We start from the raw sequence: 16,767 nt of genomic DNA, 5'->3' as shown, positions 1-16,767 counted from the left end.
ATATATTTAAAAGGAATAAAAACATGTCCAAAAATTTGTACATGAATATTTCAGTTCAGTTCAGTCACTCAGTCGTGTCCAACTCTCTGCGACCCCATGAATCACAGCACGCCAGGCCTCCCTGTCCATCACCAATTCCTGGAGTTCACTCAGACTCATGTCCATCAAGTCAGTGATGCCATCCAGCCATCTCATCCTCTGTTGTCCCCTTCTCCTCCTGCCCCCAATCCCTCCCAGCATCAGAGTCATTTCCAATGAGTCAACTCTTCGCATGAGGTGGCCAAAGTACTGGAGTTTCAGCTTTAGCATCATTCCTTCCAAAGAAATCCCAGGGCTGATCTCCTTCAGAATGGACTGGTTGGATATGGCAGCATTATTCACAATAGTGAAAACAACAAAAGTGAAAATAGTCCTTCACAAAAATGAAAATATCTCAAATATCCATCAACTGATTAATGGATAAATAATATCCATACATTGGAATTTTCTTCAGCAATAAAAACTGAAGAACTGATGTATGCTACACATTTGTGAACCTTGAAAACATTATTATATGTGAAAGAAGCCAGTCACAAAGAACTACATATTGTGTGATTCCATTTACATATAATGTCCCGTATAGGCAGATCTACAGAAATAGAATGAATTTAGATTAGTAGTTCCCTGGGGCTTGGGACAATGAAAGGATTGAAGGGTGACATATAAGAGGAGCAGTGTTTCTTTCAAAGGTAATGAAAATGGTCTAAAATGATAACAAATGCACAACTCTGTGAATATACTAAAGGCCATCGAACTATACACATTAAATAGATGAATCACTTGGTATGTAGATTTTATTTCTATAATGCCATTTTAAAAGAAAACTTCTGGTGGGACTTCCTTTTGTGGTAGACATGGAGGTATACAACCCAGATCCCCCTTCAGGGAAGGACTTGCCGCCCAGCTAGGAGGAGGAGAGTCAGCAGATAGCCTACCACTGTTAGCTCCTTCAGGGTCACCCTCAGATTCAGGGAGTTGCCTTGCCCAACACGAGACAACAGAAAGTATACATACTGGTCTCTGCCCCTGGTTCCTGGCACAAAGTTTTCAAAACTCTTGCAATTTTTTAAGTGATGAGCCTACTAGGAGCATCTCTTGTTCTCTGACCTCCATCCCTGACACAGGGCTCCTAAAACTCCTGTAAATTCCTAAGTGATGAGAGCACTAGGAGTATCTTTTGTTCTAATGAGAGGATTCTAAGTGACTCCTGGATGAGGGGTGGTCACCAGAAGAATCATGCCATGATTAGAAACTTAGACTTTTCAGTCCCATCCCTTTCCCAGAGAGGCGAGAAAGGCTGGAAATAGAGTTAATAATTGACCACGCCTACAGGAGGAAGCCTCCATAAAAGTCCCAATAGCACTGGGTAGGAGAGCTTTCAGGTTGGTAGACACACCTGCCTACTAAGAGGATGACACCCCTCACCTCCATGGGGACTGAAGTTCCTGTGCTACAGACCTTCGCAGACCTCACCCTATATAAGTCTTCATCTGGCTGTACATCTATGTCCTTTATCATATTTTTTAATAAACTGGTAAACAAATTAAGTGTTTCCCTAAGTTCTGGGAGCCACTCTAGCAAATTATTTGAAGCTGAGGAGAAGGTGATGGGAACCTCTGATTTGTAGCCTAACTGGACAGAAGTTGTGGGTAACCTGGGGGCCTACTACCTGTGACTGGCGCTTGAAGTAAGGTAGGAGTTTGTGGGTCTGAGCCTTATCTGTGGTATCTGGCACTATCTTCAGTAGGTAATGTCAGAATTGAGTTAAATTATGGACACCCAGCTGGTGTTGCAGAGAACTGCTTGCTGTGGGATTTACTTCCACATACGCAGTGACTAGAAGAGTCACAAGTGAAGTGTTCTGTGTGAGCAGTAAAGGAGATTCACAGGAGAGAAGCACAGAGGGAAGTAAGCTTTTCCTTTTCATCCAAGATCACAGCTTTCCCAGGGCAGCCCACATTTCAGTGAGGCAGGAGTATAAAGACCCAGCTCTTTCCGCTGGGTCAAGGACAGTTCTGACTAGCATTGTTCACTACAGAGCCCCTTGCTTGGTGGGCTGAGGCTTTGTCAGACCTGCAAGAGGTCTGTGCAAATTCAACTTCTCCCTCTGCTCAGTCATGCTTTCTTCTCTTTCCCTTCACAAGCATTGATCTCTAACCTTGAACCTCAAACTAACTCAGCATTTGTTTCCAGGGAAACCAAACTGTGAGTATGATCAACATGGAAGATTAGGCAAACATATATATTTCATATCTCAGAAACTCCACTCAAATGAAGGCAAATTAATACTGATTTTGCTTTTTAATTCAGGTGAAAGAGAAGGAAAAAACCTCTATGAAAAGATAATAGTTGTTTTAACAGAAAGAAGGAAACAATAATAATCCTTGTACAGCGGGGGAGCCAATGAGAAGTTGGGCAATTTCTTCCATAGTAAAAGTAAAACGTTAGTCTCTCAGACATGTCCAACTCTATGATACCAGGGATTGTAGCCTGCCAGGTTCCTCTGTTGATGGAATTTTCCAGGCAAGAATATTGGAGTGGGTTGCCATTCCCTTCTCCAGGGGATCTTCCCAACCCGGGGATTGAACCCAGGTCTCCTGCACTGAAAGCAGATTCTTTACTGTCTGAGCCACTGAAAGTCTAAGGACTTGGGAGGAAAGGAGTCTTCAGACAGAGATACAAGAATAAAGCTGGTAACAAGGGACTGATTTAAATCAATATGCCAATTGCTTACAGCTCCTAGGCTTCTGCCTTTATCCTTGCTTAAGACTAGAGATTTATTTCCTAGAAAAATGGACTAGGGAGACTGAATTTGTGAATCCTAGGCTCACTAGAGGAGTGAAGTCTGGAGCTGAAAACAGTGGGAATAAATGAAAGCTCACATGTTGAATAGGAAGACAGTTCTCCTCCCCTCTGCTTTTTCTATTAGCTCTCTTCACAAAGGCTGGGGTATTGACTCTAAGAAATAGACTGGGGATTTTTCTCTGTAGAAACTGAATGACTTCAGGAAAAACATAATTACTCGATACTGGCATTTGAGGGTCCTCAATGAAAAAGCTATACGACTGCTCTATCATTCCACACAGCTCCCACACTCTATCATTCCACACTGCTCCCACACGCGGAGCTTCCAATTTTATAGTTCCTCATTCTTACTTATGAATGGTCAGGCTATGGTGACCAGACATTTAAAGAAAGCCTTCATTAGGAAAAATGACCAACACAAACAGGAAAAAAAGAGTATAGAAAAAAATGCAGGGAAAAAAAATTTCCCAAGGACAAAACACCCATAATTTAGTATCTGTAGAGGAAATGGAAAAGCTGCTACATCTACGAAGCAAAAATGAGGAGGAAGAACAGTTAGAGGCTAAGAACTTTTGATAAACAAAAATATTAACATGATAAAAAATACAAATGCAATAGAGGGCTTGGCCGACAAAGATGTAAAATGCTCTCAAATAAAAAACAAATGACAAAGAGATGAATAATAGAGAAGACTTTTTTAAAAGACCCAAGAACCAAGGCTCATAGAAAATGATAACGTAAGTGGTAAAGAGAAAACTGTTAGAAAAAGAAAAAAGGAAAGAAAGAGCAAAAAGAAAAGATAACAAATCACAAAGGGTTGGAAGTCACTGGACTTTTCAACACCAATTAGTTTTGTGAGATGTTTTAAAATCTATGGTTCATTTAGAAAGAATTATCAGTAAGTAGACAGAAAACAAAGTCATTTAAAAACCAAGGAAATTTCTTACCTCAAAAAAAAAAAAAGGCAAAGAGGTATATAAGAAGTAAATATAGCCAGGGTACAATACCTAGCTACACAGTAAACACTATTTATATCATCATCATAACGTAAACATTGAGTATTAGTTTATCCCCGCAAATTATATAACTGTTGAGAGAGTGGAGTAGAAGGCGGGAGTAGACGTGGAGGTATATAAAAGATAAATCCTAATGTACAAAAATAAGATACCGATGGATGTTTCAAATTGATAATAAGTAGAAGTATTTCATTCTGAAATATGAAAAATGGAATAGAATGAACAAAAAAAAGAAAACTAAAAGAAATGGACATGGTTGCCTCTGAAGAACAGGGCTTAGTGAGGGGGAGGGAGAAAGGGACATGGAACGGCACATTTTGTTATGTCATATTTGACTTTCAAAACTATTTGCACATATTACTCTGACAAAAATAAAATTGAACTGAAAAATAAAACCTGTAGAGATTCCCAACTTCCTGCATAAACTTCTCATCACTCAAATTATGAAAAGCGGAAAGAACATGAACTGCAGATTCAGACAGATGTGCCACTTACTAGCCCTGTGACTCTGGTCAACATTTTAACCCTTTTATCGAATCCTCTAAAACAAGATTCATTACACTTTCTGGTAGGACTGCTGTGGAACTAAGGCAGTGTCCCATCTTGTTGTGAGAGAAAACACGGAGCCCAGAATATAACTGAGGCTTGAGAATTGTTAAGCATGGTTGTCATTCTTCTGACTTTCAGGAACCTCCATCAGTTTACCCTTCTTTCCCAATCTCCATTTTCTTTTATAACCTAACAGGGCTTTCTTTTTGCTTTAGTCATATCTCCTTTCTATGCGCTTATCACTGGCTTTATACAATCCTCTATTTCCAACTAGAAAAATTCTCTCAAACCTTTTTTCTAAAATTCTACATGCATCATTTCCTTTGAAACTCACTTCTCAGTGTACCTCCAGAACTTGTAAATTTGAGGAACTTAAGTTATATGGCAACCTGATCTGAGGGGAATAGTGAGGAGTCTCATTTTAAAGCTGAAATTGGATAGGAAATTGTTTCTTCTTACCTTGGATTCTATGTTTATTTGCAATAGTTTGGGAATGAGCACTGCTGGGGATTATTGGGTCTAAGCCCACTTATATCACCGCTTGACACTGTTTTCTCATCTTCCTAAAAGCTACCCCTGTATAACCCACCTGATATCCTTAATTCCCATGTGCCATCACAGATAATTTGTGGCTGTTCAGTCACTATGTCTTGTTCAACTCTTTGCAGCCCCATGAACTGCAACACACCAGGCTCCTCTCTCCTGCACTATCTCCTGGAGTTTGCCCAAACTCATGTCAGTTGAGATGGTGATGCTATTAAGCACCTATCTAAAGGTTGCTTTTCCTAGATGATCTCATCCTTTACCTTACAAACCAATTGGGATGAGGGCAGATACAGCTTTCTAATTGTTTTGCATACTCCTGTGACACCTCATGTATATCATACTCAAGAAATTCTGATGATATGTTATTTGCTTCTACTGATAATATGAAGTAAGCCGTGGGGGGGGGGGACGGGAATTTAGGCATCCCCTTGAGTGAGTGAAAGTTGCTCAATCATGTCCAACTCTTTGCAACTCCATGGACTGTAGCCTGCCAGGCTTTTCTGTCCATGGAATTCTCTAGGCTAGAATACTGGAGTGGGTAGCTGTTCCCTTCTCCAGGGGATCTTCCCAACCCAGGGATTGAACCCAGGTCTCCCACATTGCAGGCAGATTCTTTACCAACTGAGCCACCAGGCATCTCCTTAAAGAACTCAATTGTCAAGAATCTGTGAAAACACACGGTAGTGGGTCCTTCAAAAGAGAAACCAGCTGGAGGAGCAGGAAAGAGGGAACCAAGGAAGGCAGGGAAACAACAGGGATCAGTTGGAAACAGCATGAAAGCGAGAGAGAAGGTGTAATCAGAAAAATGGCCACAGCTCTTCTTTGAGTGAAGCTCAGGTACTGCAATAGTACTGGGGCTGGCAGCATCACCATCACTATTATTATTTAGATCCTTGAAATGTGCCCATCACTGAGCCCTGAGGCACATGTACAGAAACAAACACATGTTTCAATATTTACTCTCTGGGGCCTGGATCCATGGTGGTACAGTTGTCGATCCTCCCACAGACATCAGGCACATGCTTGACTAAACAGATGGCCTTGCCAGAATTTCTTCACTTGGGTAGGAGGGTGGAGGCTTGTACAGCCAGAATTCATAATTCAATATGTCTTCCTGAGTATATTCTCTGAACAGGCCACCTTAGAAGCATCGTGTGGAATAGGAAGGGCAATTGACAAGGTGGGGGGAGCAGGGGGGTGGTGAAGGAGAAGAGGGGTAGCAGTCACCTATCACATTAAAAAAAAAACAGAACTTAGGGATCAAAAATATAGTTTCAAGTTGTTTCTTGCTGTTAAATTGCTATTTGTGCAAAAATCTTAGTCACAGTTTCCTCATCTATGAAATGGGAATAATAATGTTTATCCTGCTTATTTCTCATACTTTTACAAGGATCAAGCAAGTTTAATTCGTGTTAAAATACTTTGTAAACTGTAAAAGATTACATCCTCATCTCATGATACATTAATGTCTAAGACAATGCTTTTTTTTCTGAGCAATTATTGAATGGTTTAATATTTTGGATGTAGTGAGGAAAATTACCAACTTAATGAACACAAGTGAAAATAAAATTCTTCTTCAAACATGTGTACACCCGTGGCAGATTCATGTTGATGTATGGCAAAACCAATACAATATTGTAAAGTAATTAACCTCCAATAAATAAATAAATTTATATTATAAAATAAAATTTTTCTTCAGCAACATGGCTCAATTTTTTTTAAGTGCTAAAATCACTTGCTGATAAAGTTATATTTAGAAATAGCTGCATAACACAGAATTAGCTTCCATGTTACCTATCAAAAAGTAATTCAGAAAGCATTATATAGATCACAAATGTATAAAGATGGTAAACTTTTGGGGTTTCTTTTTTCCCCAAAGGAGAAAAATAAATGCTTTCTTCTTCAAAGACTTTGCAAAAACTTTATTTATATAACAAAATATTTGTTTACTATATTCTTTAAATTTCCACAATTATTTCAGGTTAAGGAGAAGAAAATATTTTTAAAAATTCAGAAGGATGATCTGCATCAAAATATTTTTCAAAATGAAGTAGAATTTGAGTAAGATTTTATGTAAAACAGATTTTCATTTCTACTTCAATATTCATAAAACTAGTCCCTTTAAATTAGTGAAAGTTCTACATGTGAACATTTTCATCCATATATTTATTTTTAAATCATCTCCCAGTTGAACCCAGAAACATGAAGAAGGAATGAATGAAAACAGATAATGCAAGACTGAGTGACATTGGAAAAGGGCAGGAAAATATTATGGAGGAAAAGATGAGGAACAGAAAGTAACCTTGAAGGAACACATTTTTTAAAGAAGACGCTTCTGGGAGGCATTTATTCTATAATCTATACTCCTAGTTCTATGATTATTTTATCTAAATTTTAAAAACTGAAAGTAGTTTCTCTTCTGTGCCCTGACACTGAATTGAAACTGGATTCTCAAAAGTAATATATGATAACATGCATCACATATTACCCAGGGATTGGTTGGGTTCCAGTTACCAACTCCAGTTTAACCTTGAATAAGGTATTTCACCTCTACCTCCCCATCTATAAAAATGAGGAATTGGCACCTGGTACTCACTGGAGTTTCTTGACCTTGGACTACAGGCCATGGGGTTTCTTTTGACTTCTGAGAGTGGAAAACAGTAACAATGTTTATGTTAATATTTTATTTCTGGATAAAAAATAGACCATGCAGATGTTCCTGAGGTTTCCATATAGTGAAGACAAAAGAGCCAATCAGGCTTTTCCATTTAGAAGTTAATATGTTAAAAATGCAGGAACAGATAAGAACCATCACAAATCACCCCACACATCAGTAATCTCTAGGATCAAAGTGTTTGACTCTTGTGTTTTTATTCTGTGGCTTACCTCACTGGCCCCAGCCAGATTATGCTTCAATAACTCAAAAGAGTCTTGTCAGAGAATAATTTTTAGTTTTATGTCATGTAAGCCAAGGGAATTTTTAAGAATGAAAGCAATTCACTTCCAGAAATACTGTTTGAAATAGATTTAAAAAAAGCAAAATTTGATCATGGTATTGAAAGTTTATTATTTTTGCTAATATTTATGAATAAGGGGAGAATTTGTATCTGGTTCAAATATGTTTGATTTGAAAAACATAATTTAATGTTTATTATTGAGTGTATTTTCCAAAGTGGCTACTGAATAATTAAATGCCAAGAAAATTAAGTTTTAAAAACATTGCGCAAGTAGTGATTTATAAAGAGCCTCACTGAAGATGGTGACTTCCTTTCCTTCTTTCTATACTTTCCTCTCATTTTTCTCTTCTCCTTTTCCCATTAAGCCATGTCTTCCTGAAAAAGTCCCCAAACTGTATAAAACTTGGCTTCTCTGTGATGAGCAGGCTATGGAAAGATGGTGGCCATTTAAGGGAGAAGGTCTAGCAGCTCAGTCATATACAGGGAGTGATAAGGGCTGACACCAGGTGATGCAATTGCATTTATCTTTCTTGCTTTCTTTTCTTCTCCTTTTTTTAAAAAAAACTTTCTTTGATTATCACTCCTTTCACTTGGGCTTAATCATTTAAATCACTGTTTCTTGTTCCTCTTTTAAATTTTAAAGACACCAGCCAAAAAGAATGAAAGCAAGGAAAGAAGAGTAATTGTTTGACAGTTGGGGAAAACAGAATCCTTAGTCCTGACAAAATGTGTTTAAAAAAATTAATATGTAACATATGCCTATAGAAAATGCATATATGATATGCATATAGCTTGATGAATTTTCATAAATTGAATATAGCTGTTTAACCAAAACACAGGTCTAAGAACAGAACATTAGCAGCATTCCAGAAACCCTAAGTCCCAAGGCCCCTTCTAGTCCTCACCTTCCTCTTCAAAGGTAAGTGCTATCTCATTTTCTAAAAGTAGAGATGTGTCTGTTTTCATATCATCTGGGGAGAATGCAATGGCACCCCACTCCAGTACTCTTGCCTGGAAAATCCCATGGACAGAGGAGCCTGGTAGGCTGCAGACCATGGGGTCGCTACCAGTCAGACACGACTGAGCGACTTCACTTGCACTTTTCACTTCCATGCATTGGAGAAGGACATGGCAACCCACTCCAGTGTTCTTGCCTGGAGAATCCCAGGGACAGGGGAGCCTGGTGGGCTGCTGTCTATGGGGTCGCAGAGTGTCAGACATGACTGAAGCAACTTAGCAGCAGCAGCAGCATATCATTTGAATCGTATCATAAACAATCCTTGGGACTGTTTTTCTTTTGCTCAATATTGCATTTGTGAAGTCTTTTATATTGTTGTGTACAGGTTCAGATCTCAAGTCTCCCGTGGCAGGATAGTATTCCATTATGTGAATATACCACAATTTATTTTTCCTTTCTATTTTTGTTGGACATTTGGGTAGTTGCCAGTTTGAGGTTATTATAAATAGTGTTTCTATACACACACAAGTGCATGTTTTGTTTGGTTTTTTTTTGGTGACTACGTGTATGCCTTTCTATTGGGCATATCCAGGGAGTGGAATTGCTGAGTCATATGCACCCTTTTGGCTTCAGTTCTACCAAGCACTTTGGAGTTATAATGGTTTCACACTTCAGGGAAAGAATCTTGTTTTTGCTGTGCACACAAAGAATGACTTTCCTCTTCCTTTCCTCTTATAGTTCAACCTACCTGTATTCATATATGTGTTATTCTTTTACATGAAGCTTATTTGCTTTTCCTAGATTTAATAAAGTTGGATAGTCTAAGCTTACCAGAGCCTTCTTCTGAGAAGAGAGACTGAGAATGTTCTATAAAACTCTTCATTTTACTACTGGTTTGCCCTACTCACAATCATGACAGAAGATTATTTTAATTTTCTTCAGTGCTGTTTTTAGGGAGCTCTAACCATATATTAATGGCACCCCACTCCAGTGTTCTTGCCTGGAGAATCCCATGGACAGAGGAGCCTGGTAGGCTGCAGTCCATGGGGTCGCTAAGAGTCAGACATGACTGAGCGACTTTACTTTCACTTTCATGCGTTGGAGAAGGAAATGGCAACCCACTCCAGTGTTCTTGCCTGGAGAATCCCAGGGACAGGGGAGCCTGGTGGGCTGCCGTCTATGGGGTAGCACAGAGTAGGACACGACTGAAGCAACTTAGCAGCAGCAGCAACCATATATTTAACTTCTCTAAAATCATGCATAGTTCCATTCCCTAACCATACCAAGGTTGCACTTCTTTCTACTCACCTCTTGATTTACCTAGAGACCTCACATCTGTTTTTTTAACTAAACTGAAAGAAAAATGAAAATCAATAGGTGACAATTTTTCTAGTTATATACAGGAACTACAGCAAATAATTTAAGGACAGAGAGAAAAAAGACAATCTTTCAAGGGACAGAATGAGAGACTAGGAATGCTTTACATCAGCTTTACAAACCATTTGAATCAGGAGGCCCCATTAATCCTTTGTTTGTTAATCTAATAACTGATCATGTTTGATAGTCTCAGGAGGGATTTCAACAAAAACAAGGTCAAGGGGCAAACCGTGCTAAATTGCTGATTAGCCTTGAAACCTATCTGGGGTTTCAGAACTCCCATGACTTTTTAGGCTTCCCATTCCGTCTATTTAAATTCAAAATTTTAGACCTCTACCATCACTGAGAAGACTTCAAACACTTTTGGTTGAGTTAATGCTGGAATATTTGCCTCTTACTAAGGTTATATCCAATTCAGGTATTCATTCTCTGAGTAGTTACTGAACATCTATAACGTAGCATGCTGCTTTATTTATTTAAATAAGCATGCTATTTTATTTAATCAACAATATTAAATCTGCTGATTTAATATTGCACCAACCAGATACAGTTCCTGTGTTCTTGTAGAATTCATAGCCTAGTGAAGAGATAAAAATGTAGAGATGAATAAATATATAAGCATAACTTATAATCAGAGTAGGAAGAAAATAAAAGGAATAAAGTATCCAAACATAATGAAACAAGAGTGACTTCAGGGTCTATGAAAGCTAATGTTTAAACCAAGATATAAATGATAAGAAGGAACTAGCCAATTGAAGAGCTATGGGGGCAAGTGTTAGAAGGCAACAGCATAGGCTAAGGGGCTAGTGCAGTTGAAGAAGAACACCGTGTCAACCTTAAAGGAACACGTATTAACTCTGAATTTATTTTGAATTTATGACACAAAATTTGGATTTTCCAACTCTTTTTAAAAGGTAGCAAGGACAGTCAATTTGCTAATGGTAAATCTTAAGTAAATGTGAGAGATAACCCTAATTGCTCTATGATAAATACTAGTTGTTTGGCAGCAGGTGTGTGGATTAGAACTGGAAAATGGAGACAGAAACAAGAAGTCCAAATGATAAGTGGCAGAAAATCATCAGGTCAATGGTACACCTGGGCAATTGACAAAGGCATAGCACCAACACAGCTGAGATCCAAAGCGTCTGTCAGGAGCCAGAGGGCAGTCAAGGGGAACAAAGTCAAGTAATATTGGCAAGGTCACCATTCTAAAACATCTATAGGACTGCTGTCAAACCAATAGGGTTTCCTGGTCCCTTGCCTCCTTGGAGGAAGCAAAATGGTAAGTTGGACTGGTTGGAGGAAGCAAGGGACCAGAAGTAGGAAGTCAGAATCTAAATATATAAGAAATGAGAGGTTCAAGAGAAGGGGGCTCAGATATTGGAGCAAGTAAGAAGGGAGGTCACATAACCAGAGAACCAGGGAGAAACCAAAAGATAACACATATGAAGCAATTGGAGGAAAGTAGGACTTTGACAACAGAAGGAAGGGATTTTTCAGTTCAGTTCAGTAGCTCAGTTATGTCCGACTCTTTGCAATCCCATGAATCGCAGCACGCCAGGCCTCCCTGTTCATCACCAACTCCCAGAGTTCACTCAGACTCACATCCATTGAGTCAGTGATGCCATCCAGCCATCTCATCCTCTGTTGTCCCCTTCTCCTCCTGCCCCCAAACCCTCCCAGCATCAGAGTCTTTTCCAATGAGTCAACTCTTCGCATGAGGTGGCCAAAGTACTGGAGCTTCAGCTTTAGCATCATTCTTTCCAAAGAAATCCCAGGGCTGATCTCCTTCAGAATGGACTGGTTGGCATCCATTTTTACCAAGGCAGAGGAAGATAGTTGCAAAACAAGGACCGGATTTTAAGAGCTCTCATCTCGGTAATTTCCTTATGTTTATACGTTTTACTATAAATGTAGTTTTAAAAAAATATGTTTTGCCCAAACAATTAGAAGGAACAGCTTTAAAGCCAACACAGCCTGTGAGCCTCAAGAGGCTGTGAGACTGGGGCGCTAAGAAGTCTGTATCCCTCTTGTAGTCAAGTTAGGAGGAAATAGATCTCCAGCTATAGAAATAGCTACAGAAAGAAAAATGGGAGACAACACAGAGAGCTGCTTTGAAAACCTGGGACTGAGTGGTAGAAGGGCCTATATGAGGTTCGCTGACATTTGATGATCAGACATGAGGTTGATTCCACTTGGACTCATGCTGAATCCCATGAAGCCCAGCTGGAAGTTTAGATACCCAGGAAACCAGGTTAAAGAAAGCATAATTGGGCCAGGCAGATGCAATGATGGCCAACATTTCATCTTCAGATGAGGTGGCTTACTTAGACCTGAGCTACGGTAGACTCCCAAGAAGAAAATCTTCCGAACCTTGCTACTTAAGAATATGATGCATGGACTAGCAGCATCAATTTTACCTGGGATACTGTTGGAAATTCAAAATCTCAAGCTCCAGCCCAGACCTATTAAATTAGAGTCTACATATGAAATCACATGTGATTTCTATATCATTTAAAGCTTGAAGAGCACTGGTCTAGAACATCCCTGGAGAATCCGAGAGCATTATAGATTACATAAAGAGAGGACAGGAGGAAGAAAGCTCATCTGTGGGACTGGAGGCAGATGATGAATTACAGTTTGAACCAAAGCTGGACTGGAGAAAATTCAAGGGTGAAGAGCCAGTCAGCTCTACTGACGGGGGAATGGTGGCACCTCTTGGTGAGAGAACAGATTCCTTTTCTTGGCCAGCTAAGCAGGTAAGAGTTTTTTGTTTTTTGTTTTATTTAATCAGGCAGCTCTAAAGATCTTCTTAGGAGAAAGTTCCAAATGATTAGAAGATACCTAGCCATGAAGAGGCAGGGATTAAATTTGTGAGAGGCTCTAAGACAAAAAAGAAAAACACAGAGATACAGCATCCTAAGGAGGCAAATGGCAGCATTCCATCAGAGGAAGCCAGCCCAACTCACATCAAAAGTATTCCAAAGACGCAGAACAAAGAGATCTATTTGCTTTTCTTTGTTCCTCTGAACAAACAACAGTCCTGTGGAATATTCCTATGAAGAGTAGGTACTATTTCATAGCAGCAAACTATGACAAAATCATACAGAAGTCAGAGAGCTCCAGTATGGATATCTGACTATCTCTGCTTGTCCAGCCTTATATCTTGCTATGCTTCACTTCATACTTTATACTCTTGCAAAGCTGAGGTTTGATCCCTGGGTGGGGAAGATCTGGAGGAGGGCATGGCAACTCACTCCAGTATCCTTGTCTGGAGAACCCCATGGACACAGGAGCCTGGTGGGCTACAGTCCGTAGGGCAACTGAAGTGACTGAGCGCACAATGATGAGGTGGGTTTAGATCCAGAACTTTCCATGCACCCTCCTGTGTGAAAGAGATGCCACATGATAGGTAAGGGCAAATGTGTGATACTTCTAAGGAATCCTAAACTATTTTAAAGGCTTTTGAAAAGGCCGGATTTTCGGCTGAGCATAGGGATAAAGCGAAGGACATAGTTTTATGACAAATTTTGTATCCTCAATTTTACCCTCAAGCAAGGATGAGTTAAGTAACCTGGATTTCACTGATTATTGCATTTTTATAATTGTTTGTTTGGATGACTATGTCTAAGAGATCATCTTTTTGTCTACAGCTCTCAGCTTTGTTCCTAACACAGAGAAGATACTCAGCTCATACCACTTGTTAAAATGAATACCTTCCTAAAGGTACAAAACGTTGTACCTTCCTAAATTCTCCATCATCATTGATGACACTTTATCTTCAGTTTTCCCTTACAATCTCAAATTTACTTTCTTTTCTTTGTCCCGTGTCCATCCTGGTACAAAGTTCTGTGGTTTTACTGGATGTCTTAAGTCTCTTCTTTCCTATCTTATCCCATAGTTGTCATTGCTGGACAAACACTAAATCATTTCACCTTCCCTGACAGGACTTTATTCCTCTGATCTCTAGTTCTTCCTGGCACAGCTCTCAAAACAGCCTTTTTCTTTTGCTTAAGAACAACCAATTTCTTCTACTTGTCTATTGACTCAAATATAAATAGATAGATGATGTGTATGTATTAATATTTCTTAGTATCTCTGCACGGTGTGAGTCAAATTGATATTCTTACCATTCCTCCCCCACCTACTGGCTCAACTCTTAGTCATTTCCATTTTCGTTCATTTTTTAACGATCTTTCTCTTTGCCTGGGTGGCTCTCAAAATCTCTCCATCAATTCATGACCAGCATTCAATTAAAATGAGATTTAAGATTCATTGGACATCTTCTGTGGTTAAGCCTAGGACTCACTGATAATCACCTTGATTTTCATTTCCATGTACTTTCATTCATATGTATAATGTATATATGATTTTATATATTAATATTGCTTATTTTATCATTCAAATTACTGTATATAAAATTAAAGGACTTTATTACTTTAATGTTTCGTCAGCATAAAATTGAATTATACATCAGTTCAGTTCAGTTGCTCAGTCGTGTCTGACTCTTTGTGACCCCATGAATCGCAGCACGCCAGGCCTCCCTGTCCATCACCATCTCCCAGAGTTCACTCAGACTCACGTCCATCAAGTCAGTGATGCCATCCAGCCATCTCATCCCGGGTCGTCCCCTTCTCATCCTGCCCCCAATCTCTCCCATAGATTATTACTAATGATTTTGGAGGAAATGAATTAGTTTGAAATATTGATATTGCCGTTTATTTTTCTTCATGAATAGACAGATTACTTGATCCATACATCTATAGGTTCATTCATTCACTGATTAACTACTTGTTTATTGAAAATCTATTGTCCTGAACTTGAATGTGATCTGGAAATCTCAAGATGAATAAGACACTGTCACTACCCTCAGTGAGCTTACAGACCAGTGAGGAGATAGAGAAGAAACTAGATAATTGCAATTATATTAGACACCTAGAATTGTCAGCTACTTTTCTAGAAATTCTTCTTGGCCCATATAGACACAAAAGTCAGTACTGCCTACCTCTCTTATCCAAAATGACAGATCCATCAGTAAGCAACTGTCTCATGTATTTTCAGTCCAGTTCAGTCGCTCCGTTGTGTCCGACTCTTTGAGACCCCATGAACTGCAGCATGCCAGGCCTCCCTGTCCATCACCAACTCCCGGAGTCCACCCAAATCCATGTCCATTGAGTCGGTGATGCCATCCAGCCATCTCATCCTCTGTCGTCCCCTTCTCTTCCTGTCCCCAATCCCTCCCAGCATCAGAGTCTTTTCCAATGAGTCAACTCTTCACATCAGGTGGCCAAAGTATTGGAGTTTCAGCTTCAGCATCATTCCTTCCAAAGAACACCCAGGACTGATCTCCTTTAGAATGGACTGGTTGGATCTCCTTGCAGTCCAAGGGACTCTCAAGAGTCTTCTCCAACACCACAGTTCAAAAGCATCAATTCTTCAGCACTCAGCTTTCTTCACAGTCCAACTTTCACATCTATACATGACCACTGGAAAAACCATAGCCTTGACTAGACGGACCTTTGTTGACCAAGTAATGTCTCTGCTTTTGAATATGCTATCTAAGTTGGTCATAACTTTCCTTCCAAGGAGTAAGCATCTTTTAATTTCATGGCTACAATCACCATCTGCAGTGATTTTGGAGCCCCCCAAAATAAAGTCTGACACTGTTTTCACTGTTTCCCCATCTATTTCCCATGAAGTGATGGGACCGGATGCCATGATCTTAGTTTTCTAAATGTTGAGCTTTAAGCCAACTTTTTCACTCTCCTCTTTTACTTTCATCAAGAGGCTTTTTAGTTCCTCTTCACTTTCTGCCATAGGGTGGTGTCATCTGCATATTTCTCCTGGCAATCTTGATTCCAGCTTGTGCTTCATCCAGCCCAGAGTTTCTCATGACGTACTCTGCATATAAGTTAAATAAGCAGGGTGACAATATACAGCCTTGACGTACTCCTTTTCCTATTTGGAACCAGTCTGTTGTTCCACGTCCAATTCTAACTGATGCTTCCTGGCCTGCATATAGGTTTCTCAAGAGGCAGGTCAGGTGGTCTGGTATTCCCATCTCTTTCAGAATTTTCCACAGTTTATTGTGATCCACACAGTCAAAGGCTTTGGCATAGTCAACAAAGCAGAAATAGATGTTTTTCTGGAACTCTCTTGCTTTTTCCATGATCCAGCAGATGTTGGCAATGTGATCTCTGGTTCCTCTGCCTTTTCTAAAACCAGCTTGAACATCTGGAGGTTCACGATTCACGTGTTGCTGAAGCCTGGCTTGGAGAATTTTGAGCGTTACTTTACTAGTGTGTGAGATGAGCGCAATTGTGCAGTAGTTTGAGCATTCTTTGGCATTGTCTTTCTTTGGGATTAGAATGAAAACTGACCTTTTCCAGTCCTGTGGCCACTGCTGAGTTTCCCAAATTTGCTGGCATATTGAGTGCAGCACTTTCACAGTGTCATCTTTCAGGATTTGAAATAGGTCAACTGGAATTCCATCACCTCCACTAGCTTTGTTCATAGTGAT

This window comes from Ovis canadensis, chromosome 1, assembly GCF_042477335.2.
Source record: "Ovis canadensis isolate MfBH-ARS-UI-01 breed Bighorn chromosome 1, ARS-UI_OviCan_v2, whole genome shotgun sequence".
NCBI lineage: Eukaryota > Metazoa > Chordata > Mammalia > Artiodactyla > Bovidae > Ovis > Ovis canadensis.
The sequence above is the reverse complement of the archived record's forward strand: the minus strand, read 5'-3'. Positions refer to the sequence as shown.